Source organism: Poecilia reticulata, chromosome 10 (genome assembly GCF_904066995.2).
Source record: "Poecilia reticulata chromosome 10, P_reticulata-male-v2, whole genome shotgun sequence".
In the NCBI taxonomy this organism is placed as follows: domain Eukaryota; kingdom Metazoa; phylum Chordata; class Actinopteri; order Cyprinodontiformes; family Poeciliidae; genus Poecilia; species Poecilia reticulata.
The window spans coordinates 14,920,386-14,946,214 of record NC_088839.1 but is presented as its reverse complement, the minus strand read 5'-3'; the positions used below and the strand labels follow the sequence as shown (position 1 = coordinate 14,946,214).

The following is a 25,829-nucleotide window of genomic DNA, read 5'->3' as shown; positions in this document are numbered from 1 at the left end:
ACATCTCAGTAGCTCACATCGATGTGTGTGGCGAGGCCTGCGCTGATTCCTAAATGGCAGCACAGCACTATTAAAATGCCTCCACGTTGAATATAGGGCGTTTAAGTATAATTGTATTCAACTCTCGAGAGCTGTCAAATGGCATTCTGTTCTGTGCTGCTTGTTTCTACCGATACGGCTGATACTTTTGTTTACCATACACAAACAATCTCACAACTAAACATTTTTTGCCTAAAAAAAATTCCTTTTGGCAAAAATAATTGCCTTTCAAACCAATATTTAATGTCATGATCTTTAGGGAGGTGCGGGGGGAATCATAAATTATTCGAGACAGAATTGGATATTTTTGGCACGTTCATAAACTGGACAATCAGTGCAGCCATGGGCCTTAATTAAAGGTGGGCAACACAGAGAGGCTCCAGTGACAAAAGGCTGAGGAATTTGCTAGACCGGCGAATGCGTCACAGGGTATTTAGCTGCTAATGAGTTTCATTTAACCGCAGCAAAGAAAGGTCAGGGAGCTCAGTGTGGGTTCATGTGCAATAAAATACCTGTATGGATTAATTTTTAACAATGCAGGTAAGCCAGGATTGATAACAAAACCAGAAAGGGCAACAGACCAAATTGGACCATATGAAAACATGACAAAGATAGGATCTACATAGAAGTGTCTCTAAATCTGAAGGGGGCTGACGATTAATCCGCCCGCCTCTGCACACCAGCTCCTCCGTACGCAGCAGCGACAACACGAGTGCAGAACTGTTTCTCCATACTTCGACATACCAAAACCAAAACTGAAAAGTAATTTTGTTTATCTGGATGCTTCCTTTAAAGGAAATGGCCACAAAAGACAAAGTTGCGTTTCAGAAAGAGCTTTGGTCGTATAAAATCAAAGCATCAGGTTTGATCTGTAGAAGAATAAATTCTTTGCCACTTTAAGAAATTGCATAGTTTTTGCTGTACATCTATTATCAATATAAAACATATATAACTCTATGTGTAAAGGTTAATGTATAAACTACCTGGTCTGTATCAAGTTGTAAAGGGATTTCAGTCTTATGCCACAGAGTCCACTGTGAAGTTATTAATAAAAAAAAATGAAGATAATACCAAGATTGTTATTAAGGATTGAGAATGTCAACAATATTGCGTTATCCTACTGCAATAATGTGTCAGGTAATTGGCATTCGATCAATTCTTTTAAGAACCTTCATGAATTTCCAAGACTGAGGTAAAACTACTCATTAAAATCATAGTATTTCCCTTCTGCGGGGGTTGAAGGACATGGTTGATTTACTCAATATTCGCATAAAAACACAATTTTATTTTTACAATCGGATATGCAAAGAAAATGTTCCCTGTAGTGCTGCAGTAGAGAAAGAAATTGAACTAAAACGGAGCTAAAACAGATTCTCTCACGTCTATGTTTAGGCACAAGCTAGTTGCCTTTATCTTTGAAAAGAAAGTTGTTTTCAAGGTTTCTGGAAACTTGCAGAGATAAGTTGGCAATACTGTAAACACCTTGGCCAGATCTTACAGCTCAAATATCCACGGCGTCCCAGAAGAGCTGCTATCACAGCTAAATTGCTGGTTGTTAATTTTCACGAGGTTCAAAGCTAAAAGTTTTTTGAGTAAGGAAAACAAGTTTTTTTCTGTGAGATTTTTCCACACAATTAACTGGAACTGCATCAAAAATATTTCATAAGCCAAATTATCAAAGAAACCTATCACAACAGAGAGTAAACATGCAAGATTTAGCCTAGGACTTTATCAAGCCGTTAGAAAGAGCAACGTGTGTCTTTAATGAAGACTGGGTGTTTGTCAAATATACCACTCTGAAAAAAAAACAAACTACTGACTACTTATAGATTACTTCTTCTAGATTTTTTGTCACACCTAAATTTTAAGATCTACAAATACATATTAATATCAGATAAAGATAAAATGTGAGTGAATAAAGAAAGCAGATTAGTGAGGACAAAAGCTGTCTAGACCTACCTGACTCCATGTGAATATGCAGCTTAATTGCACCTCTTTTTATATTGCCAGACCTTTAGAATGTAGAAATACCTTAAATAGAATCTGAGCACGAAGATCACAAAAAGAAACTCACCATTCCCTGATCTAAGGACACCTCAAAACAGACGAGAAACAAAGTCATTGACATCTATGAGTCTGGAAAAGCCTGCAGAGCCGTTTCTAAAGCTTCCGACCTCCAGAAAACCGCAGGCAGAGTCATTATCCACAAATGGAGAAACACATGCACAAACGTCTGAGTGACATCTAAAGGACAGCAAGCCTCACTTGCCTCAATAAGGGTTATTTATTTTATTTTATTTATACGATTCAACAAAAATGAAAGAGACTGGAGTGAAATTAGCAGTCCTGAGTGAAAAAGCACTGGTGACCAAACAGATCAGAAAGGCCCGTTTCACTTTTGCCATAAAACATCTTGATTTTTGGAAAAAAAAAAAAAAATTGTATGCTGATGAGGTGAAAGTGTAACTTGTTGTGCTTTCATTGACTTTTAGCATAAAACTAAGACAGCATTTCAGAAAAGGACATCATGGTGATATGGTTCTGGTAGTGTGATGGTATGGGCCTGCTTTCCTCCTTCGTAACCAGGATGATTTGCCATAATTGATGTAACAATGAACTCTGTGTCCGGCTATTCCTTTGTGACTTCAAGTCCAAGGCCTTTGGTTATGCAGAACGACAATAATTCAAAGCACAATCAAAAGGAAACAAATACATTTCAAAACACTTTAAACAATTCTGTAAAGCAAAGCAGAGTAAATGTCTCAACAATGATGTAAAAGATTAATTGGCACCTATCAGAAACACTTGACAGCTTTTATTGGCCAACAGCCACTTATTGGAATTAGTACGCTGCGGTACCACGTCGGTTCAGAAGGCTTTTTTGTCCTTTTAATAAATAAAATCATAATCAACACTGTTTTGTATTTAATCGTGTGATCTATTTCTTCACTGCGCACTTCTTGAGAAAGAAATGTCAGAAAATAATAGTAACTTTCTTAAGGATGTTAAGAGCTTGATGGAGCAGCATACCGAGTCTGCATAAACACCACAAAGTACAGAATTTTTGTAAGACAAATAATTTCAAGAAGGGATGAAAATGGGCTGCAGCATCCTGAAACAAACTGGTGAGTGGGACGTTAGTAATATGTGGTGTAATATATCACTACGTTGATGTAAAATTAAAAAGCACTCCACTTAAATTTTCGTTTGATTTTGTTCATTTCAAATTGAAAGCATGGTTTTGTCTTGTACATGAAATTCACCTTAATGGTGCAGAAAGACCTCTCTATATAGATTTCAGATGAAAGCTGTGTGATCGTAAAGGGCAAAGACCTTTATGTATTTTGTAATTTAATCTCAAGTACATCTGATGGGTTGTTGTTGTGATTATACACTTCGCCGCCTGTGATCTGGCCCTGCTGGCTCGTACGCATGCAAACACGCCCCTGTCTGAATTTCGCACTTCACTGTTACCTTCTCTACAGTCGCACTAATAAGATCAAACTTGCTTGGTGAAACCCAACCTTTGTTTTATCCGATGGAGGCATGAAATGAGATTCTATTAATACCAGCAGCACAATTGGGCTGGCTGGCTGACTCCCAGCGGAGGCAGCGCTGAAAAGGTTAGGTGCGGCAATTACGCAGGTGGAGTTGTAGAAAAGATGGGGGTGAGAAGGAGATGATTCTGCCTTGATCACTGGCTCTGAACAAGGTGTTATCAGCTGCAGCAGAGGGGGAGCTGGGAGCGGGGCGGCGGAGGGGGAAAGCAGCCAGAACGGCATTAATGACTCGCCTTGTTTTTTTTTTTTTTGAAACGAGGAGTTGCTTTTTCAAACGCGAGGCAATTAGAGGGGGGACTTGTTCTTCTGTTATGCTTGGGTTACCGCGGTGACTTAGTAAAGCTGTCATCCGCAGGCCAATCATTGCCGGACAGTGGTAACTGTTGAACGCGAACGCATCCAGTGACATGATGTAATGAGAGTGTTGCAAAAATGGCGCGCCGAGCGTCTCCAGCTAGCAGAGCCCCCCCCACCCCCTCCACCATGCTGCGAGGAGAGCAGGTATTCCTGAATGTTTGAACACATGCACGGCATTGTTAATAATCGTCTGTGTGCTTTACGCAGACACGCGGTGTTTGTGAGGTGCAGGTGACACTCGATCAGAACACTTCAAACCCTGTTATGCTGCCTTGCTGAAAAGAGAAGTGAAGAAAAGTGCCCCTGCCTGCTCCCCAAACCTCTTCCTTTGTCTCTCCAGATTATCCAGCAGAGCAGCAACACACCCTCTATTAGTTTGCTGCTGCTGCTGACCCCAGTCATTCATTTAATTGGCTGTTAATTGCTATTCTCTCTACAAGAGACAATGTATATGTGCAGCTATATTTAGGCTCGCCCCTCGATGGCTCTTCATGCTAAATTACAACTTTCAGCCAGGCGTTGAAGGGCCCCATTGTGGCCTGTCGTTCTCCCCCTCTGTGACTGACTGACAGGCCAGGGAGGAGGGAGACATACCCTCCCTACTTCTATCCCTCTTTCCATTCTCTCTATTCTTCTTTTCGTCTTCTCTTTCGCTATCAGCTGCTGTGCCGGCCCGTCAGACATCTGGATCATGCTGGATCCCAATCCTGAATCTATGTTGATTTTCCATAATTTAATATATTGTGTTGTGCCTAATGAGAGAAGGGGAAAAAAACAAACTTCTGTTTTTGGAAACGTTTCATCAGACGTGATGCGTCATTCATTCATCTCTTTGCAGATGTTGTCATGGTACAACAACAAACTTCAAGGTATTTTACTAGGATTTTTTTTTTTCACACTACAAAAATGTTCACATCTCATGAAGCTCCATTCAGTCAAAGAGCGGCAAAAATGCAAACCTTCCAAAACGTGATTTTCATTAAACTACCTGGCAAGGAGAGCGTTAATCAGAGAAGCAGCTTGGAGGCCTGCTCTATTTTGACATGACAACTATTTACTGTACAAGCCACAATTCTGGGTTTTCTGATAGAATGACAAAACATTGATGGAAAAAAAGCCGTAAAAAGTTTTCCAAAAGTCATGCTATGTAGAAGAAGGTGCTGTGTTTGCAGTGTTTTAGGGTCATGGTTCCCCAACCTTTTCCACTTCTGACCCCCATGATAAAGGACACTCATGACCCCAACTATCAGTTTACCACAAAGGCATTTCTACAAATCCAAGCCAACAGTGGCAACACAAATGGCATCAATATAACGATAAATACGTGTAATTAATGTGTTTTAGACTCTTAAGATTAGGAGAATAGATTATTTTTGTAGTCTTGTTAAATTTTTTTAAGAGCATCTTAAAAACTCAATGTTTCTTCATTTCTAATTCATCAAAAAGCTCATCAAAATTAAACTTTGTAGCTGGTGTATGACAAAAAATAACTGTGCTACACATTTTAATTTTAACCCATTCTTCCACCTCATGACTGTGCTATCACATAAAATCCCTTTGAGACATCGGTTTGTGGTTATATGACAAAATGTGAAAACGTGGGGTATGAAAACCGCTGTTAGACACTGTGTGTCGTCATAATTTCTCTGCATCTGTGCATTCTTATCGTCCAACAATAGGAAATAAGATACAGATCTTATTTTCTATTTTATTTCCCCCACTAGTTGGCCATCCTTGCACGTCCAGTTGAACAACCCAGAGCAGACCAGCTGCATCTGAGTCATGTAGTATTGCAACACACACACACACACAGTCATGCCCAGGAATGTTTGCGACACAGATGTGAGCCTGATGGATGACAGAGGCTGCTGAAGTCACACGGTGGAAATCCCGGATTACTCAGTCGATTGCATTTCTCGATCTGTCTCCCATGTTCCCCTTCCTCCGTCTTTCTGCATGTCCGTGTCTCTTTCGCTCAGGCTGAACAATCAAAGGCCCTGCTTGTCCATGTAAAACACAGGAAGGAGTGAAGGAAGGGATAGTGAGGTGTATTCTGTGGGGGTTATTGATTTATGGCTCTTGACTTTTCATTTTCAACTCCCAATCATCTCCGGGGAGCTGGGTGGGAGGGCGGCGAAGGCGGGGCTGAGGGGAGGTGTTGGTGAGGGGCCCGGACATCTTAATGATGTGTACATGCCCACAGCATCGGGGGGATATAAGGCAACAAAAAAAAAAAATGCTGCCCTCTTTAAATGAGATGGGGAAATGATGGAGCAGAGCAGACCTCATGTTTCAGCAGATTTAATTGAAAGCGCAAGTCTCTAGATTTTGCCTTCTAACCACTTTTGTTTATTGTCATGTTTCTTTTGCCGTTATTAAGGATGCCTGCTTCTGTTTGACAGAGTAGGGCCGATAAAAAGTTGAAATGAATATGTATTTCATGCTTTTGCTTTCAAACCCAATGAGACTGACAGTGATGAGATAATTAGTGCAAAGTGTCTCCTAATGACAGCTGCTAACATTAGTTACATGGCTCACAGGTGCAGGTGTGTCGTGCAGAAAGGGAGATATGTGCAATTTGCAAATGTGAGATAATCGACTTGCCACTTCCCGTAACTGAATAACTCACCAGAAGGACATGCGCTATTTGGGAAGAGACTGTGCGAAATGCAGCAGATCATATCGTTTTCACACGATTTGCACTCGGGGAAAATAACTTTTCTTCCATTCGCCAACGTTCAGACACACACACACACACGCGCACACACACACACACACGCATGCAAAGCGGTGAAACTCACTAAGGTAAACTCATCCCTTTAAAGAACACCCCTTTCATTTCTGCAATGGCCCTAATAATCATCATTGCAAAATACACTGTTGTTATTGTAATCAGATCTCTGCTGATGCGCAGGTTGCAGCGTGAACCCTACTCGTAATAACCGGGACGGTTCTGCGCTCATGTTAGCGGCGAGCGCATCACCAGTTTTCGCAGGCTGCTATTATCACAGCACATAATACCTGGCTGATTATCCTTTCAACAAAGCACAGCTATCCTAACTGTTATTATAATAGCATGCGTGGCGCTGGTAATCCACACAAACGGTGCACTCTGCCTCTCAGATGCTAATGACGATGGTGGGTGGTCGTACACACACGCAGCGGTGGCTGGTGAGATGTCTCTCTCGGTTCTTCTGGGAGTCAATTCAATTGTGCAGCACTGTGCAAATCCATTTGACCATAGATGGGGGGGAAGGAGGGCAGGTGGCTGACCTGACGGGGGTACAGGGCAAGGTTCGAGGGTTTCACGCAGATTATGTCATAGAGGTGGATTAGCTCATTTGGCTGGATTGGATTGATTGAGTTAAAAGGAGACACCTGTTCATTGTCTCCATGTTAGTCTGCGTGTTTCTCGCTTCCTCCTCAGCCGCTCTCCTTCTCAAACACACAGATGTCTCTCTGCTGAGCTGCTCCATCTGAATCTGCTGAGGTAAGAAGATCCGGTTTTCCACCCATTGGAGCGAGAGCACGCTCACCTCTTCCCCACGGTCCACCCAGCAGCACCTGTGTTTGATTTTCTGTGTTTGTTAGTGCGCGTTTGTGTGTGTGTGTGTGTGTTATGCATCTCTGTGACATTCCAGGTCCAAAGTGTGTGAAGTATAGATACATTTTACAGACTCTTTACAGTGACTTTGTGTGGCTCATGTAGACAATGAGCGATAAGCCTTGAGAATAGATAAATGGGCGATACAAAAAGATTAAAGGAAAAGATTTTAGCAGTATTTTAGGTAACACTTAGAATCTCTTTTTTTTTTTAGTTTTCACAACTGCAGTAAACTTTTTTTTTATCACCATCTGTATGTTATTGAAGGAGAACCACTGAGTCCAACTTTGACTGGTCCATATGTACTTTTTTAAGGTAGTGCATTTCTGAGATGGTTATAATGCCCTCATTTTGAGAATTAGTGTTTCATGAACCATCAACTGCATGATAAAAAGAAAAAAAAATCTTTACATAGAACAGACATTCAGTTCAGGTTTGAGCAGTTTATGGGTGCATTCACACCAGTCCTGTTTAGTCCACTTTAACTGAACTCTAGTTCGTTTGCCTAAAAAGTCTGGTTCATTTGGGAAGGAGTGAATGCTCAATCAAACTCTGATGCTGACCAAAAAATCTAAGTCAAGTCAACCCTAAAAACCAGGATCTGACCTCCTTCGAAGTGAACTCTGGCACTGTTCGAATGGACATGTGAATGCTGCCAAGTGTACCAGACACTGCTCCAAAAGCAGGAAGCACAGGGTGAGTACTATATGAGAGAAATGGCTCCTGGTTTCTTACCAGTGATGAGAAAAAAAAATCCTACAACAGCTAGAATGTGGAGCCAATCCATTTTTGTCTTCATTTCGGGAGTTGCGCTCTTGTCTTCTTCAGATATTTTTGTGTCGTTTCCTTCAGTAGTTCTTGGAGCAGCGCCACCACAGGTGATGAGGGGAACAAATTTGGTTTGTTTGACACATTAGTGTGAACGTGAAACGTACCAGCTGAAAATGTATCAAATTTTGCAATTTTGGTCCCCAATCGAACAGAGTCCACTGGCTATCAGGTGTGAAAACTGTATAAGTGTTTTAATTTTTGAACTGTAGAGGCGTAGGTCCAATCCATGCTCATCGAAACACAGAAATAGCTCTTTAATTGAGCATCGGCATGAGGCTCTGAAGCTGATGTGATGATTAGCTGCTTCCTGTTAGCCAGCAGCTGTAGAGTCTGTCACTTACTTTTTTTTTATTATTGCGTAACAAAAAAGCTGTCAAACGATTTAAAAATGGTGGGGCTGATTTATAATAGAGTTGTCAGCCAAACCAAACAAGCAGTTTTTATTAGCATTGTCTGGTACCTCAGCCAAGCAACAACTCCATAATTGCTTTCTGTTTTTCGTCCAAATAAAACTCCCAAACTTGGATGCAGGCTTTCAAGCTTAAAGCGCCATCTTCACCTCCAAATGCGGTCACAAATGGTAATCCACACCATGCTGACTGCGTCTGAGCAGCACTTTGGCCTACTCATCACTTAAATGCTGTTTTCAAATAATGTTTCTACATCTAAATCATGCTAGTGGTAGAAATCAAATATTGCATCTGCAATATTTGATGTTACTGTTGATACTTCGTTTCCTGCCATTTTTATTTTTCCCCATCGACTTTAATATTTTGTTTGTGTTTTAATCAGGGATGTCCTGATCCCAGGCCTTTGTTGATTGGCAGTGGAATCTATGATAAAACTTAACTAAAACTTAACTTCTGCATACATGTCCCCCAGCAGGAACTCACATGTTTGCTGTACGGGCTTTGTACATGATTATTTTTTGTTCAGAGTCTCAACAATTCACCCTTTACTGCGACGTTCACAGGAAGAGAGAAGCTATTTTGGCTACTACGGCTCACTGCCTGCCTGTCATGGGACTTTTTTTCTTTTTTGTTTACACATGACAACCTGTGGAACAGAACAAAAATACAGAATGATGCTAACTATCAACAAGTCACCTCAAAGCAGATAATCAGAATGCTAATTTTAGAAATGCACGTCAGCTTACCCGCTCTGCGTGAAGTGAGTTTATTGAAGACTGTAGCTGTTTGTGTTGGGTCACATAAAGACAACTCGCTTGTCTGCCTTCTCGCACATGAACTAGAGTGATATACAATCCATATATGGGTTTAATGTGACACTTCAGTGCTATAACAGCCTCAGTACTTTTGGAAAGGCTTGCCACAAGGTGTATGGCTCCTATTAGTTTATCCAGAGAAACTCCTTGTAGCTTATAAATTATAGAGTACTTATACTTATCTAGCAACCCAGAACAGGAGCATCTAGTTTATATACTTAACTCAACCCAGAACAGGAATTAGAGCAAACTTACAATCCTGAAAAACTCTTCAGTTTGTCTAGAGAAACTACTCATTACCTTAGGTCAACATTTGTCATTAAACTTTTAATATCGGCGCAAGAGAAACTCCTGTTGGTTTACAAATCTGGAACAAACTTAGAAAGTACCATCTAGTTTTATCAGGTTTAGATGGACGTGCTGTTGGGACAAAACATTCTCTACTCTAATGCCATAAATGTCATTGCTGATTGAGCCAAGGAATACAATCACAATCCTAAAATGTCTGATTAGGAGGAAATATATTTTATTTGTGGAACCATCAACTTTGGAGGTCTAATGACTCAAATTGGTATCAGAGACAAAGAATTGCTCAGCTTACATATCTTGTTATTGTTTTTATATTGCTTCATTGCTATAGTTACGTGGATGTGTTAGTCCTTTAATTTCTTTTCTTGCCTTATTCTCGTACAGCTCGGGGCTGTCACAGAAATAATTGTGCTACAATGACAATAAAGCTGTTCTTGATCTTGAAAATTGTTATTGGCTGGTGGCGCAACTGAAACGTTTCTCAATAGCTGTAAAACAACAACTTGGTGTGTTTTACAGAAGCTATGAATGAGCAAAAGGCATGTAAATCATAGCTACTAAATAAACGAGTGCTGCATCTAGACGTGATGACATAAATAACGCAGTGACCCAAGATGTTTAGCATCTCTTAGCAGCAGTCCTAATTAATGCATTTTTCAAGGTGTAAAAATGTAAACTTTTCAGCCTCAGAAGTTTCACAACTGCAAGGAAGATCTCTTGGCCGTCTTCTCTTTCCTGTCAAAGTGCGGCGAGTTCGTCTTCATCCTTGGCGTCTCATCTTCACTCAGTTTTCCCCCCCCTTTCTCGCCCTCCTTCGCTCCGCTTCTCTTTCACACCTTGCGTCCCGCGGTGGTTGACATGTGTCTCGGGGATGTTTCTGACTCCGTCTCTTCCTGCTCCGTCTCACAGCTCCATTTAGGTCAGCCCTCGAACCTGAAACAATGTGACGGCCTACCCACTTCTCTCACACCCTTTTACATATCTCCCCTTTCATTTCCTGAGCTGCCCCTGTCCTTTCTTCTTTAGTCTCACAGTTTTCACCACACGAGTTGTCAGTCTGAAGTTGCACTTGTACGATCTGTGTTTTGTTGATCTGTCAAGTTCCCTCTCCTCTCCTCTCCCCCCGCACCCTCCATCCCGGCTAAGCTCTCCTCAGCTGTTTGTTTCCACTCTCGGCTCCGGCAGACTCATTATCTTTGTAGAACAGCGGCGTGCTTCCGTCAGCAGCGATTAGCAGCGTTTTGTTCTAACATTGTTGGGGATGGACAGTGTGATAATTGACGAATGAAGATGTGGCATTTTCTAATCTTGCGACGCACAAACTATGTCATGGTAGATATAAGCTGCGGTTAAGTTTTCCATAGCACTAAAGCTTGCATTGATCATAATCCAATTAAAGTATATAAAAAAGAGAGAGAGAGAGACAAAGTAAAAGGACGGGAGAAAATGAAATGCTTGTTTTGTAAAACAGGAAGAAATCGGCTGGAATCGATTTTGCTGAGTTCTCAGAACTGATGAAGTGAAGGCATTTAAAGATCAAATGAAAACTCTTTTAGTTAATATAATTAATTTGGAGTCCTTTTGATAAGTGGTAATGACTTGGAGATTATTGGTTTAAATGAATAGTTCTGTTGCTTGGGGGTTATGAGTTGCAAAGGAGAAACACTATCCTACTTTCAAAGTTCCCGAGGAGACAAAGGAATGTTTTTTTTTAATACAGTAAGAAAATTAGACTCATCTATAAACAAATTACCGCTGCTTTAATTCCCTTTTAGATTAAACTGCAGTTGTAATAAGACGGCGTCTCGGAGGGGATGCTTGCAAGCAGAAAGAGAAGACGCATTTGTAATTAAAGGTGGAATAATAGTTTTCTCATTAAACAAATGTTTGTTCAGGAGACGGATGTCGCTTCAGAGATGCAGTGCCTTTCAAAAGTATTCACATCCCCTGAACATTTTTTTCAGGTTACAACCACAAACTTTAATGCATATTTTGTATTTTTGCATAATGGATTAACACTAAACGGTGCATAGTTTTCAATTCGGAAGGAACACGATACATTTACAGGTAATCTGGAAAGTAGGGTGTATATAGAGTCTCTTTTGCTGCAGTTACAGAAACCAGCCTTTGACTTCTCCAGATGCCAGATCTGCACCAGATCTGAAAGAGACTCAAGTCCAGTTATTCTTTGCCCAACAGCTGGAGCTGCATCTGGCTGTGAAGAGATTTTAAGTTGGATTTCATATTTAGTGTCGCCCTGTTGGAAGTTGAACCTCCATCTCGGTTGCAGATCTTTTCCAACCTCAACAGGTTTTACCCCAGTACATCCCTGTATTCAGCTCCACGACTGTTTATTTAAGGCTTTCACAGAACAGCTGAATTCATACTGAGACAAAATAACAAGAAAATAGACTATTTCCAAATTAGATTTGATTTCTGGTTTGATTTGATTTGGTGGTTCACTTCAAATGCTCAGATATTTTAAACCACTGGCTTCTTATTGTTGCTCTGGTGCAGTTTGTATGGTCTGCCTACTTATTGCAAAGCAATGCGGTAGGAGGACTCTTTCAGCAAACTAGAGGCGATGCTGTTTTTCATTGGAAACATACGAGAATCTTGGTGACTGGCGGTGAGACGTTCGGACTTCTCCGTCAAGACGGTCCTGATCCTCGTGGATTGTTTTGCTACTGGGCATAAAAATTACAAAAACATTCAACTCACAGACAAAACTTTCTGTTTATTCCCTGAATGCTTTTTGTGAGACGGCGCTGGTAATGTTATTATTGCTCAGATACACCGCAGGCCCTTTCCCATGCTGTCAGCTAATGCTGATGATGCCCTCTCCTCGGTTGTCGCTCCGCACATGCACCAATGATGGGCTCAAAACAAGTACTTTCAGCACGACTGACTCTCTCTTATCATAATTTGATTATTTTAATGATCTTGTTACTAAACCTCAGACAGTGCGCTTACATCCTCGCCCCTGAGGCTAAGCCATGGTTGAGCGCATTGTATGAATCTCACATGAGGCTCTGAAAATGTCCAAACGTGACAATATATACAGTGGTGTGTTTATCCATGTGTGTGCATTCAATTGCTCGTGTGCTCATGTGGCGCTCGCCACAGACGAGCTCAGCCACAGTGACCACAGCCACACCTCCCGACATGGAGAACAAGAGGAAGATTATGGAAAATTATTTGCATAAAACAGCCCGGCACACTATTAGTCAAACACCACAGCCAGAGGGGGCTTGATTGTGGCGTTTCATCATCGAATATTGAATTATCTGGATTAATTTAACGCATTTAGGCCTGTGTGTTTTCCCCAGCTCGCAACTCTCCCGTCTCTTTGTTAGCGATAATTGCGCTAAGTGGGTCATCTCCATCTGAGCTCCTTTCTTTTTCCTCTCTTTGTGGCATTAGCATTTTAAACTTCTTAAACAAAGTTTGGCAAGAAACGCAGCGATACAACCGCAGTGATTCACTCGGCGCTCTGGATGAAAGGCTGAAGAAGCAGGCGGTTGACTCAGACGGTGGAGGAGTGGAGCATGGGAACAAGATGGGTCAGGCTCTGGGAAAAAAAAACAACAAAAGAACACAACAAAAAAAACATCTTTAATCTTTGTCGCATATAGAGACGGAAACCTATGTGCTGATTTGGCATGTGTGGTCACCAGGTACAGTAATGTAAAGCAGGTTATGCAACCCAGGGCAAGCACTGGTTTCAGGAGCCACGGTGAGAAATATTGGATAAAAATAAAAAAGCAAATAAAAGCAGATAATGAAACGAATCAAAGAGGTTGCCATGGTAATGGCCGCTTCATTTTGTGACGTAACGCATTCTGGTGGCTTCGATTGTTGTCTCTTCAGCAGACTGATCTGATGAGGGAAAAACAACTCGCTACGTGTTCGTCTTGGAGCCAAAGATGGAAGGTTTCTGGATCCCTGAAGGCTCCAAAGAAGGAGAAGAGTCACATTGATGACAACGCTGAGTAAACGACAAACATGATCTAAAGTTTTATTCCTAAATATCGACTCACTGACCTCTAGCGCCTGATTCAGTTACTAGTTTAGGGACATGCCATGTGGGAGACGTATGAATCCAAAATCAACCATGTGACCCTACAACCAAAATGCTGTGTGTGGTAGAAAACTAACACTGCGCAGTGAACACACCATCCAGTGAAACTTCGTGTTGGCAGCGTCATGCTGTGGGGATGCTTTACAGTAAAGACGGTCAGCATCGATGGGAAAATTTGAATCATATATGAGGTTGAATTGTGACGAAGTACAAAACCATTTAAGAGAGATTAAGACTTTGAAAGAATACATGAGATGAGATATGTGTCTGCTGTGACATCTTTCAAACAAAAAAGTACTAAACGTTATTTTTTAATGTGGCAAAAATATTTTTAATTGATAATTTTGTGTAAAACATTTTATGCTTATTGGCAATAGTAATACCAGTTTACACGATTGCTAAAAATTAAAATGGAGAAAAACTCCTTGTGCTCCTTTGTGTTGACTGTTTGGTTTTGAAACTAAAAGCATCTCAGTTTTTTTTAGGATTTCCAAGCCTTCATCCTCTACTTTCTTCCTCGAACCAAACGCTGCCTTACCTCTTAGATGTGGGGTGAAAGATTAAGAGTAAGAGGCGTGGAGTGAAATGAGATTATTTGTAAGTCTGCCAGCCATCTTTATCTGTGAGGGAGACAAGTGCTGAGGAAGCTCACAGAGGAAATATGGCTGTTAAGTCATCATGCAGTTCATTAGCACGTTGCTTAATTGGTGTCTAATTGATCGTGGATGTTTTGTAAAGCTGTGAACCTCGGGTTTCTTTGGCACCAGGAGCTTCTCAGAAGACTCACACAGTCAGCAGAAGTTGATCCACACAGCTGCTAAAAAACAGGGAACAACAAGATTTTGCTTATCGTTTAGGCAACTTGCAGATTTACTGTGAGTAAAAAACCAGTTTTATAATAACCTTCATCAATAGTTTTCCTGGCAGCCTAGAGATCTGAAAAGTTTCTTTGGATTTTGGCACGTTTTTCCTCAGACTGACATATCAAATGCCTCCTCTGCCCCCAGTCAGGGAGATCTCAGCGAGCGCCGCAGAGTGGACCCGCCACTGTAGAGAGGAGATTAAACAAAACAAATAGTCTCTGTGTCGCTTATTAAAAACCTAGGTTGAATGGGGCCTCTCTTTCTGTCAAAATCATCCCTTCCACTCAAATATTCGATTTGGTCGAATATGGGAGAGGTGGCCAAGCTTCATTGATAGAGCTTAAAAACAAGTGGTCATAATCAGCTATTATTGGCTAAAATGTATTTGTGAAACAAACTTTACTCAATCACAAAGATTGCATCAGACTGCAGCTATGGTAACAGAACAATCAAACTTGGAAGATGATTTTTTTTAACTAAAAAGTAAGTTTGCCATTGAAGTCCTAAGTTTTAATACTAAGCAATTTGAAATATTTAAGTTAATATTATTAATTTAGAAACTATATGCTTTTTTCCACCCTCACACACATAAGGAAATGTATCCACCTTATTTTGAACAAAAGCTTTTAGTTTTTCTTTACATTAAAACCTGAACACAGACAGAAAATGGCAACACATTTCCTGATGGAGATATATTCTTTAAAGGTTTTATTGACTCTAGTGGCCTTTATTTGAAAGTTAATTGACAGGAAAGTTGGTAATGAGAGAAGGAGGAAGACGTGCGGCAAAGGTCACGAGGCCGGGAATCGAACCTGCTACAGCCACGTCAAGGACTAAAGCAACCCTCCAGGAGTTGGGCTTAACCCCTGCGCCACCACAGGACACCCTGAAGAAGATATTTTAAAAAAATTACAAGTTGTCTTTTTTTACAAGTTCATGTAACGTTTACAACTCTAAAGAAATCTTATTTAGCTGGACTGAGGTCAAGTATAGCTCTTGTAAACTTTAAAATCTTGACTTATAAAGGTGGCAAAAGTCCAAGTAGTGTGCATTGAAATGTGTAATTTTAATGTAATAGAAGCTTACAGGGTAAACTTTCACTTTTTCAGGTCATTGGCTTTTTATGTTTCACTAATGCAATAAGGCTTCCTGCCTAAGAACATGTAAATCTGCCAAAATACTGTCCCTGTACACCATTTGCTGCTGAACAGGAAGTTGTAATAACTCCCAAAAGCATTGTTCATTCTGACCCACATTTCAAGGTCTCAGCAGTCCTGGCCTGAATGCATTCTTGTATCATTTCAAGTGACTTCTGCTGTAAATGCATAAATTTGTTGTAACTCATAAGCCTCTACTATACAGGCTGGAGCATCGCTGAGATTTGGCCGTTTTAACTATTTGGATTTGTAGTTTTCGGCCTTTAATAACACACAGCTTTCAAAAGACACATGACGAAAAAGCAGCTCATAAAACTTATTTACTTAAATTTAATCTAACTTCCACTTGTATCTGCGTCTTCTTCAACAGTTTCAAACCCAGGTACGTAAACGCTGACCTGTGCCTGAAAGTCTTTATAAGTGAGTGAAGGGGAAAAAGACATGATGTATCCCTGCATCTCATTTTTGACATCTGTTTTTTCCTATTTTTGTGCTTGCGTTATTTTTTCATTCTGGGCGCTTTCCATCTCCCCCTGTCACGTTGTGACGAGAGCTCACCTGTGAATAATTCATGAGAAGCAGCACGTACGATTACGCTGGTTAAAAAGTAATGAGGCGTAGCCATAATAAAAAAACTTGTCTGGCATTGTTTTACCAAGTGTCTCTTGCCCCGCGATGCTATTGGTGGGGCCTCAGTTCACATGAAAGCACATCCTTGTCGCACCTGACAGGGAGCGGCGTTAAGAGGAAGAAAACAAGAAAACACAAGCTTGGCCCGTGGAGCAGGTGTTTAAAACTCAGACACAGCAGAGCCCCCTTCCACACACACCCCTCCTCGGCACAGTGTGATCTAGCCCCGGCTATGAGCTGTCACTGGCAGCTTTTCATGTCTGAGCTCGGGAAAGATCAGTAGACTCCCCGTCTGAGCTCGGAGGCCTTTGATAATCGATGGAGCTTACAGTGGTGCTTTGTAACGACAGCAACTGTTCGCGGCCCAATCAAACCGCGCCGCTGTCCCCCCCTGTTTGTTCCCAGGATTGTGCGGGTTATTTCCTGTTTGACTTAAAATGAGGCCTTGTGCTTTATGAGCGCTTCGGTGTTGACAGCGAGAAGATGCATCGGCGTTACAAAGCTTCTCTTTTCAGAGGCGCTTGCCGCAATATGTGTGTTTTCAGCACAAATCGACATGGTTTTTGGAACAATCCAATCTTTACATAACTTTTGCCCTGACACACTATGAGTTTGATGGTCGTCTGACTCATCCATGACACCAAAAGGAAGCTATTATTGTGTTATTAGTCACAGGTCATGATCTGCCAGAAAGAAGAATCGATCAAATTTAGAAAAGGAATTGGTATAATTAGAAATGTGTCAGAATTACATAGTGTAAAGAAGCAATAATTATACCTTATCTAACATGTTTGTCCGAAATATAGTGATTTTTTTTCATGTTAATAAAGAAAAAAATTGGTGTTTCTGACTCTCTTTGTTCTTCTGTCTGGTTGGTGACCAACATAAATAAATAAATCCAGTTGTACAAACCTTTAACTATTTTGTTTCTGTGTGACACATTTAGCCTAAGGTGTCGTTTGCATTCATTGACAAAAATGTCGTTTTCACTGTAGTTCTAATTGTTACATGTAACTCTTCTCATGTTTTCCCCAGACACTTGGTAATCCTGTGACGATATGTGTGTGAAAGTTTGGTATTCCGTACAAAATCTGAGTGATCCTAAGATCCTAAAAGTTGGTCGAGCTGCATTGCTGTTGGAGCCACTTCAGGAATTTGACATGGCGAGGTGAGTGTGTCTTCATCGGTGCAGACAGTGCGTCTGCATGTAGTAGTAGCTTATACGTACGGCATCTCTGAACTGTGTGCTGCATGTCACAAAACTTTATGACCTGCCAAAAATACTTATGGCAGTCTGGTTTGGCTGGAGGTTAAGTTACCTAAACTTTTATAAAAGTCATACCACAGCATTATACATCCTAAGCAACATTTCTTTGTATGCTCTTAAAACGCAGGCAGAAACAAAGTATTGCGAAAGGCTTATTATGCGTCTGCCTAAGCATTGATACAATACTTTATAAATAGGGGAGTCCTGTTTTTTTAATTTGTCTTCTGTACGCTCTCCATACTTCCCCTTCAATGGTCTTTCACGACAGTTTTTAATCATCTGAAGCAACATATTTTACCATTAAAGACATTCATAGTGACTTGAGGTCTGTTTGCAAGAAAGCAGTTGGGGACAATCAATGTCATTTATGCTGAGATGGTTGTACAATTTATTTTTGGAATGAATATCACTTGATTTAGAATCACAATCCATGTAAATATAAAAATCTAAAACCTTTAGCCACAAAGGTTGAAGGAAGAAACTATTCAAAACATTTCTTCATAACTATTTGACCCAATGACACCGTTTGGGTTTGAATCATGAAGGTTGTGCAGGAAACAAGATATAGAAACATGTTGAAGTTCCAAGGTATCTGGAATTTGTTCAAAATGTTGCCCCCCTTTCTTTCCATTTTCTAACCTCAGGTATTCCACACCTTCAGTCTATTTTGGTCACACCAATTTATTATTCAGGAACTGTGAATCTAATTAACAATTGAACATGCACAGATGGTGCTCTTGACCTCCCGTGAGAGCAGTGTGTGTGTGTGTGTGTGTGTGTACATAAGCTGAAACAACTGACACATGTGTCTCTGTTTTTATGTGAACACACAGAACCTGGATAGATTTACTTTATTAAGACTGACTTTCCACAGAGAGGACATTCAAAGGTGATGTCCCAAATTGTTTCTCTCTACAAAAGAAACGATAATAGATAAAAGCACAAAAAGTGAAAGAGTGAACTGATATCTAAAAGTAATATTTGTTTAGAAGAGCAACTTTTTTCATTGAAATCTGAGCAGGTTATTAGAGCCCTTTGTGTTACAAATTAAATGTGATGTCAGAGAAACAATGAGCATAAAGACTAAGTTGATTCATAGTGTTTGGTAACAACATGTTTTTTTTTGTTTTTTTGTTTTTTTTTGGGTCTAGTTGCCTTTATTTGACAGTCAATTTGACAGGAACGGGGGAAGACATGCAGCAAAGGTCGCCAAGGTCGGGAATCGAACCTGCAAAAGCCGCGTTGAGGACCAAGGCCTCCACACGTGGGTTGTGCCCAACCCCTGCACCACCACAGCACACCCAGGTACTGACGTGTTTTAGTTGCACCAGGTCACTCGTATAAAAGAAGTACAGTTTTGTCATCCCTCTTCCTTAAAGCACCACTAAATCTTGAGATGTAACACATCCAACCAAAAAAATAATAAATAACCAGAACTGGATATTTTTACCTTATTGCACCACCTGGCTCCATTTACCATTGCAGAGCGCTCTATCTCCAAACATATTATGTGTGCACATGAAGCGAAAAAGGAAGCAAGAGTGGCCAAAGCGTGCTTGTGAACGTTGGCAGCTCATCTCGGAGGTCATCACATCAGTGTGTCCTTAGGACTGTGTCTTCATTGTCACTGGCTTTCCTATATGTTTTTTTATGATTAAATCCTTATTATGATATTCTGAATTACTGCTACTGTGAGATTGCTATGTTCTTGACTGTGAGAAGCAATTTTAAGTGTGTCTGACACAATGTCATCGGCCTTTTGCAACCTTTGTTTCATAAACATTCATTCATTTTTAACACAGCTGTTCTGAAACTATCCGAATTATAACCCAATGTGCCAAATATGTTGTTTTAGGGCTTTGATACTTTCATGTTTATGTGTTTATATATGCGTCTGGTCCTCCTTGTGTGTGCAGAATATGTGAAATATGGACCGGGGATAAAGAGACAGTTTGCTGTTAATTCACCGTTCTCCAGTAGACAGACTTCACTAATGTGACATTTCCGCTGCCGTGCCCGAGAGCCGCGCACAGTCGTGCTCGTATGTTCTCGTCCGCCTCCTGTGCTTCACGATACCTGGCGAATAGGACAAGGAGTACAATGGTTTGAATATTACGTGAGGAGGGAGGCCATATTAATGGATGAAAGAGCAGGGAGCGGATTGATTGAATGGGAGAGATATAAAGAACCCACATAGTGGAGGCACACAGAGCTCACAGCGAGCTCAAGCTCCCCAAGGTTGTTTTGATATTTCCGAGCCACTTCCTCCAGTTCGGTTGTGTCTGTATACTAGAGCAAAATTGATTTGTAAGAGCACATTTATTGTGTGCATGTGTGTGTGTTATGCTGCTGATGGTAGCAGGGGGTTGCTGTGTGTTTTTGTCCAGTTTGTGAGTCACTGTTGCTTTCCTGGGGATTTTCTAGTCAAGTACCAATGCCTTCTAATCTGTGGGTTTGACCAGATCATGTTTTTCATCAGTGTCTGTGTCCTTAGCAAAATATGTAAATCCATTATCTCTATTTTGCTTGCAGAAAAAGCTAACGTTTTCTACATGCCTAGAGCTTTTTTTATATTTTTTATTGGCATCCATCACTCTTCACATCTCTCTCTTTTGGCCTCAGCTTTCAGTCTTTTCATTTAATGTCTGCTAAATCGATACTCCGAGACAAGCGTGCGGAAACGAACACAAACGGGCATGAACGCCGGCAGAAATTCAGCGAAAAAAGCCCCAAAACCCCAGTCAGGCACACACATTAAAAGGGAAAAATATCTGAGCCCTTCAACTATAATCACAATGCTCTTACTGTAGGGATAAAACTGTTTTTCTCAGAAGTCGCACAGCGTTTCACCACCCTAATGTTAGAGAGGGGCGAAAATTGACAGCCTAGATGCACAGAGTAAGTGGAAATGTGGATGAAGAGGGGGGAAAAAGCAATTCAGATAGGTAAACTTAAAAGCATCAAAGCAGACAACCAGTTCCACAAATGTGTTTCATTCACACAGACGGTAGATGGAGAGTGCACAACGCTCATCCTGCAAATGTGCACGAATGGAGCGGAGCTGAAGTAAAATGACTTGTGTCACATTTCATCGCAGAGAGCTCCTAGCGGCCCGAGCAACTGACCGGGGCTTGCCTGTTTGCATAAAAAGACAAAAAAAAAAAAACCTGATTAGGATTTTATTTTATTTTATTTTTTTAGCCTTTCAGATTGTGCCCACCCCTCACCCTGCGAAGTCACAGTTACTCAGTCTGGATCTCTGGACGATTAGGCACAATCTCACTCCAAGCATGAGCGATTCCTCTATTCCCCTCTCACCATCCCATGCCTCCCCGGCAGGGTCAGGGGACAGACAGGCCGAGGACTTCATTCCTTACGCTTCTGTCGCTTAAATCAGGTTGGATGAGTGTCATCCCCGGCTTCCCTTTAGGAGCATGGTAATCTGATTCTTTTCCTCATGCCTCTATCCTCTTTCTTATCCTTTGCCTTTAACTCACAGCTTATCCCCCAAGTCTCTTTCTCTCTCTCTACCTTAATCACGCTTGTCTTATGATTGAATTATTCCCCCGAGGAGTGGCTACGCGAGCTGCTGTGAGGCCGCTGTGCTGTCACCAACAGGCTCAGATCTCTCGTCCACGCTGCCCAGGCCACTATCGCTGCCCTTACACTTCATGCTTGCTTAGCCTATCCACCCCGGCTCTGCCCTGTCACCCTGGATCATAACCGAGGGATGAAAAGCGGGACGAAAGGGGGAAAACAAACACTGACCTCATGGGAGCCTGTTTGGTCATGTGTGAGTCTACAAGATGCTGCACAGATGAAGAGGTCGTCCAGATACAAAGCTTTACAAACCTATTATTACCTTGTGACTTTATTCACGTTTTGTCATGATAAAACCACAACAGCAATGTGTTTTAGGAGGAGTTTCTGTGCTAGATCAACACAAAGTGGTGCACTAGAGCTGAGATGAAGGAAATTGTTCTCTAATAAGAATCGAACATGTTTGAAGTGCATTTGGATTCAGGCCCTATATTCCAGTGGAGGAGGTAGCCCAGTTAGTCAATCGAGTAAGCCTGAGTGGAGATGTGGTAAGATGAGGCCTATGGTTACTTTAGAGGAGCTGCAGAGATGCGGAGCTCGGGTGAAAAGAAGGGTCAAGGAGAGTATAAGCAGAATGCCATTGTCAAAATAAATAATAGGAAGACCCATTTGCCGTCAGTCCCTGAGTTAGACTTCTGTCATTAGAGATGCCAGAGGACGTATCTATATATGTATGCATGTGTGTGTGGCCTTGTATTTGATACATTGTAAGGACAATTTTCCTAAAAATGAAAATACATCCTGAGGACCTGGTGCACCGTAAGAAGAAGTAATGTTTAGGATGATGGGTTATGCTTAGAACTAAGGTGTAGATAGAGTTTAGGTGGTGTTGGCAGCATCATGTTTTTAGGAGGGTTTTCTTCAACACCTCCCAAAAGCAGGTGTTGGAAGAATCTGTTTAGACTTGATGGCTGGAGCTAAATACAGAACAGTCCTGGAGGAAAACCTTAAAAGGTTGCAAAAGACTTGGGACTAGGGAGGATTTTCATCCTCTGTTAAGAAACCTTCAACACACAGCCACCGAAGTCAAAGTGTGTTTATGTTAGAAGTAGTTGCTGTCACCATACATAAATTTTGACATGGTAGTGTCAAAATTTTTATTCATTTCAATTTCCCCGCCCCCTCCCACACTTCACAATTATGCATTACTTTGTGTAGTTCTGACACATAAAATACCAGTGAAATGCACTGAAGTCTGTTGTACTGAAACAAATGTGAAAACACTCACAGAGGATGAACACCTTTACGAGGAATTGTGGATTTTACTATTTCAAACCCGGTTGATTCATACATAGATTAAAACGAATCCAATAATGGGTGCAACAATTTGTCAAGCACATATCTACTTTTGTAAATCCACAAAAGCAGGTCACTGGCGGGAGGCGTTTTTCTGCCATCTGCTGCCTTTGCTCAAACTGAAAAGTCACCTGCTTGCTTACGTCACTGCATGCGTGCATGCACTTTTGCAATGCGAAATTTCAAAACATCGTTTTGCAGCTTTGGGGTGAGAGAGATTTGAGATGCATTCAGACACACTGATGAGCAGCATGTTGTTGTTGCAACTACTTCTGACAGCCTCCTCGAATCGCGTGAATGAAAAGTGCAACCCAGACCTGCGCTCACTCAGGGAGTGCTGCTTTTTGTTAATTAACACAGTGGTGAAATGCATTCATGTAAATAACGAACAGAAACGTATGATAAAAGCTGACTGTGGTGACGTCTGTTGTAATCTGCTGCATCGAGTCTGTTTGCACGTTTGATGGAAAAAGAAATTCCGTTTTCAGGTTATCCTATTGATCCGCTCACTTTATAAAGACGTGCTCTGGGAGCAGTACAATATTTGCTCCTTTGTGTTCAACTCTTTTCAGAGCTCTGTGTAAAGAGACAACTTCTTTCTGTCTCCCGTCTCTGCTGAATTAGAGGCATCGTCAAGTTGTGGCCTTTGATTTTCATCACACTTTATCAGGTTGAGCGGAGAGGCCTTGAGTGACTTACCTTTACTACCCTCGCTTCCTCTCTCCGTCTCCACCGCGGCTCTCGGAATAGTCATGTGCTAGTTTCCCGGGCAACCAGCCAGGACCCTTGTCCAGGAAGGGTCGACGGACATTCAATGGGGAGAACATGAAACACTGATCGTTCTCACAAAACAGCTTCTGCTTTTATTTATAGACCGCAACATCACCTATAGGGCTGTGATATAAAGACCCATTTTCTGCCTCTTTTCATTATCGGTATGGCCTAACAAAATTGCCTGGTGTAATATTTTTTCCTCACTAAGAGGACCAGTAGGAAAATAAAAATCATCCCCCTTTGAGAGAAAATAGCCTAATTTTCCTCTTTCCTTTGGGCCAGTAAGTTACAGCAAGTAAGCTCTATTAATGTAAAGCAGGAAATCACAAGTTGGGAAGAGATAGAAAATAAAAACTAAACCCAGCAGGCAGGACATGAGAAACCCTTTCTGGTTACATCCTCACTAACAGTAATAACCTTATTATCAGAGTCACATAGTGGGTCATTTAATATCACTTCAAGAAGTCAAGCTGGTTTCAGCCGTCCGTCAGAGTATGCAGGCCTCACCTTTACCACAGATTTAAAAAAAAAATATAAAAAAAAACTGTATCGTTTCAGTACCAGTTGACCCTGAACAAGTTTTACATTTTGTTCAGCAAATTAAAATTCATCAAACATTTCACAGTCCACATCTTTGATAAATAAGACATTATGTATATCGTGATACTTTGGTTCCATCCGCCTTGGCAGCATGAATACAATCTGACATTGCAGCACAGAGAGCTGCACAGGTCTTTGTTCATTGTCTATTAAGAAACAGATTGCTTTTCGTCGGTTGCACATAATTAAAAATCTCTAAATACCATATTTTGCCTCCATTGGCTTTTGCTCCATTGAAGATCAACTCTACTATGTTTGCCAGTTCTGCTTCTGACAGATGCATTGATTTGAACTTCCTTCAAATCAATGCAAGGACTCTATCACTTATAGAAAAAAGGATGGTTTAAACTCCAATCTTGTAACCTTGAACAGAGTTATGTGGATGAATTGATTGACTAGATATTACTGTCTGGAGAGTCGATGTAAACAGTTAACCTGGAGCAGATGTCGGGATCAGCTCTATTCAAGAAAAAAGCTAAGTGAATAAACGTACATCAAGATGCACCAAAGTAGGAACTACCAAGATTGCTGGAAGTAAACTATTTTCTTTGAGTGTGTTGGTATCAGTAATGCATATTTTGTTAACTAATCCAATAATAAAATATGTCATGGAATACCTTAAACTAGATGTTGCAATAGTTTTTGGACCAAAATGAAACATTTTATTAAGGGGGAACGTTTTCAGGGTTTTTGCAACTGCAGCTAAGCTCCAGCTACTTCACTTGAAGATTTTACCCTTCAGAATAAATGTGCAACTCTTTGAGTTGGAACTACAGAAGAAAGATCAGGTTAGATTGTATGTTTTAGTAAATCAGGAAAGCTTTGGGCCTTTATAAATGCATGCATGAATAGACGACAGTAAACGTCAGTAAAAAAAAAAACAGTCCAGAATGAGTGCAGGTGAAAAAATAACTTTGTAATAAGTGTGAAACCTGACTGAGTAAATCTGAGTGAGGGTTGGACTCATGTGTTACCAAAGTTTGGTGGAATTAAGAACCCTGGCAGCTGAGATTTAGAGATTTTGAAGTAATTTAAGAGCTTTAGTGCGAAATCCCAACCAAGCTTCACTGCAGTAGCCCAAATGGGAGGTTATGAAGGAAAGTAAGAGATCTTCTCTCACAGAGTCAGAAAGTGATGATCAACGTCAGGAGTTTTTACTCAAGTAAAGACTAATTGAAGAAACACAAGTATTCATATAAATACGACAAACTTTCTAACCAAGAGGGACAAAAGAAAATGGGATCTCCTACATTTTTCACTGCCCCAGAAAGCAGTGATACTGCTCACCAATAGGGGGTGCTGTTTCCCATCTTCTTATCACGGTAACCAGAGTCTCAGAGGTGAACAGTGTTACTGTTTTACTCTGTGGTGATGAATATGAGTCAGTGGGCGATGTGACCTTACCATATATATGTTTGAGGATCCCCACCAGCAAAGGCCCTCAGGGTCGACTAGAGACGGGTCCAAATTTGTACTTGTCTTAAATTTAATACTCTTAAAACACAACAGGGGGAAGAGTGGGTAAAGGTCACAGGTATAGTTCGCCTTTTATGAGTGTACCTTGTTTAGTTTGTTCCAATATGACAACAAACAAAACAGAAATATTCAATTATGATAATGGTTTTATTACACACAG

The 25,829-nt window shown here is 40.9% G+C and overlaps 1 long non-coding RNA gene across 2 annotated transcripts in view; it reads left to right on the top strand.

The window, feature by feature from the left end:
* Positions 1-22,682, top strand: part of LOC103471236 (uncharacterized) — a 55,798-nt gene extending 33,116 nt beyond the window's left edge. Inside the window, exons 2-4 of one of the 2 annotated variants that reach the window (XR_014089239.1) lie at positions 17,692-17,824; positions 18,757-18,812; positions 19,075-22,682. This is a non-coding gene — a long non-coding RNA (uncharacterized LOC103471236). The remainder of the gene's footprint in view (positions 1-17,691; positions 17,825-18,756; positions 18,813-19,074) is intronic. The other variant, XR_534610.2, reaches the window with a different exon arrangement.
* The last annotated feature ends 3,147 nt before the right edge of the window (positions 22,683-25,829 follow it).